At 34.5% G+C, this 3,165-nt stretch overlaps 1 protein-coding gene and 1 non-coding gene across 2 annotated transcripts in view; one reads left to right on the top strand and one right to left on the bottom strand.

The window, feature by feature from the left end:
* The window catches only part of LOC133665325 (phosphorylase b kinase regulatory subunit beta-like), a 151,419-nt gene that overhangs the window by 84,834 nt on the left and 63,420 nt on the right, over positions 1-3,165 (bottom strand). The gene's annotated exons all lie outside the window — the stretch shown is intronic.
* On the top strand, positions 1,288-1,365 carry LOC133642762 (small nucleolar RNA SNORD66). The gene has a single exon (XR_009824598.1). It is a non-coding gene; the product is annotated as a small nucleolar RNA SNORD66 (small nucleolar RNA).

Here is a 3,165-nt window from a genome sequence, read left to right on the forward strand (position 1 = left end):
ATATACATACACATATACATATATATATATATATGTATGTATATAGATATATATATATATATATATATATATATATATATATATATATATATATATATATATATATATATATATATATATATATATATATATATATATATATATATATATATATATATATATATATATATATACACACACACATATGGCTGTCTTCATGCAACCTGAATAAGCTTTTCTAACCTGTAACCTGTTTTGATTCATTAAAAGTTTCATTAAAAAAGTTTCCATTATAATTATATTAATTATAACAACAATAATATTTTATTTTATTGTATTTATTATTATTATTATTATTATTATTATTATTATTATTATTATTATTGTTGTTGTTGTTGTTGTTGTTGTAATAACAAAAATAACATATCTAAAGTTTCCATTATAATTATTTTAACTACAGTTGTTTTAATTAAAACTATAAAGTTTCACTTCAGTTATTACGCCAAATGATACATTGAAGTATTCGTTTTCAATTGAGAACCGTGTTAAATTGCGAATCGATTCTGAATCGAATTGTCAACTCAGGAATCAAATCAGATGGAATAGTCAGGTGTCCAAACTCTATTAAATAGAGAGTGTGATTGGACAACTGACCTTGGTGATGTCATTAATTCATTATGTTGACAAACTGGCTGATATCAATTAGTGCGGGCTCCATTTTACTCCGTATCGTATCGGTAACAACATGTCGCATATCACACTTTCTGATGAAATATTTGCTGCTGAGTAAACAACAACAACAACAACGTGACGCCACGCAGAAAAAAGGGAAAGACGGCCGCCCCTGGCGTTGTCCACGCCCTCCCCTTGGCGCCCCTGTGTTGTTGTTGTTGTTGTTGTTGTTTACTCCCTGCTGGGTCGTCCTACATCCTGCCTCGCGGACAGGAAATGGAGAAAAGGACAGAGGGAACTTTGCGGAGGGGGGGTCGAGGTTTTGTGTCCAGCGGTGAAGTGATTTGTGGGAAATATGTTTTGTGGAAGGCGATGGCCCACTTGTGCACTTTTAAAACAGCTGCAAAAATAAAAACTAACACCAACTCCATATGGCAAAAATAGTCATCACAATTATTTTTATTGATATTGTAATCACGATTAATACCACCATTATTCATTCATTTGAAAACATTAGTTTTTATTGTACCTGCAACTTTAAATATAGTTTAAAAAATCTCGGGTTTTTTTTGTTTTGTTTCTTTAATCAGTCCAACAAAACAACACGTGATAATATAATAATAATACATAACTAGAAAATGTTGATGGCCTGTTATCTGTGCCCCGTGGTCGGAAGCCGCCGTACTTTTATGATGGTGCCGAGTATCTGAGTTTTAGGTGGTCCGATGGCAGTGAAGTCACTTGTCAATCCCAAGTTCTTTCAGATGACATATATGCAGAGTAAGAAGGACCATCAAGACAGAATTGGAATATTATCAAGTTTTACTAAAGCTTTAGGAGAACCACCTGGACCAACACATTCATACTGGCTTCATAAGTTGTTCTAACATTCAAACAGGAAGAGACACCTTCTTGAATACGCAAACAGCCCCCGCCCTCTCCAGAAAGGATTACAGGCTCAATGTTCTACTACAGATAAGATATAAGGGAGTACTCCAACTCCTACATTCCAAGTCTTCAAGGTAACACACACGGTTTACTTGCGGACATAAAATGAAAAAATAGAAAGAGTACAAATGGAAAAACATGAATATGAATAAAGAAATAACTCTTTAACATATATATGCATTTTCCACACTGTGTAAAATGAGCTAAACAGCTAGCCTAAAACGTTACATTAAAATGCTAACATTTAGCATGCATGCCAATGTTAGCATGATAACAGTTAGCATGTCTCATATACCAAGTTATATGACTCAAAGGTGTATGGCTGCTAAAATACAGGAAAAAAAGTGTAAAATTAAATGAAAAACTTAGTAAGTTAGCTTGCCAGCATGCTATCGTTTGCAGGCTAACAGTTAACAAATGTCACGTACCAAGTTATATGACTCTGGTGTAAACGGTTGCAAAACTAGCTCAAAAAGTTAGCCTTAGTAATTACAGAAAAAAACAACCTAAAGTTAGCTAAAAAGTTAGCCCTTTGATGTTAGCGTGCTAGCATGCCGAAGTTAGCACGCTAACAGTTAACAAGTGGAAAATAACATTTGACCAAAAGACAAATACAATATTGTCTCGTGTTCTTAGGATGTGCGGGGGACGGATATAAGAAGAACCCAGCAGAGCTATCGCCACAGAGTTTAAAGAATTTAGCAGGGGTTAAACAAAAAAAGGCAGTAATACAGCATCAATCACAAAATAAACTCATTTAGAAAATAACATTTGACCAAAAGGCAAATACTATGGAACATAATCACAACATAAAAGCACAGGACATCTCCATTTCAAAAAGACAGGTAAAACAAAAGTAGTGAACAGAAGGGAACAAAAATGATAAGTGATCTCAGGCATTGCAACATGTTCTTAGGATGTGCAGGGGGACGAATGTAAGAAGAACCAAGCAGAGCTATCGCCGCAGCGTTTAAATCATTTAGCAGGGGGCTATACAAAAGGCAGTAATACAGCATCGATCACAAAATAAACGAATTTAGAAAATAACATTTGACAAAAGACAAATACTATAGAACATAATCTCAACAAAAAAGCACAGAACATCTCCATTTCAAAAGACAGGTAAAACAAAAGTAGTGAACGGAAGGAAAACATTATGAGTGTTCTCCGGCATCGCAACATGTTCTTAGGATATGCAGGGGACGGATGTAAGAAGAACCACGCATATTTATCGCCGCAGAGTTTGAGGACTTTAGCAGGGGTCCATACAAAAGGCAGTAATACAGCATCAATCACAAAATAAACTCATAACAAATAACATTTGACCAGTTTTTCTCAGAGGTTTTTTTGGCACTTAGAGCAGGAACAAAATCCAACAACTTATCCTGGATGTGTTGAATAAAATACTATAGAACATAATCACAACATAAAAGCACAGAACATCTTCATTTCAAAAAGACAGGCAAAACAAAAGTAGTGAACGGAAGGAAAACATTATGAGTGTTCTCCGGCATCGCAACATGTTCTTAGGATGTGCAGGGGGACGAATGTAAGAAGAACCAAGCA

The sequence above is a fragment of the Entelurus aequoreus genome, linkage group LG02 (genome assembly GCF_033978785.1).
Source record: "Entelurus aequoreus isolate RoL-2023_Sb linkage group LG02, RoL_Eaeq_v1.1, whole genome shotgun sequence".
In the NCBI taxonomy this organism is placed as follows: Eukaryota; Metazoa; Chordata; class Actinopteri; order Syngnathiformes; family Syngnathidae; genus Entelurus; species Entelurus aequoreus.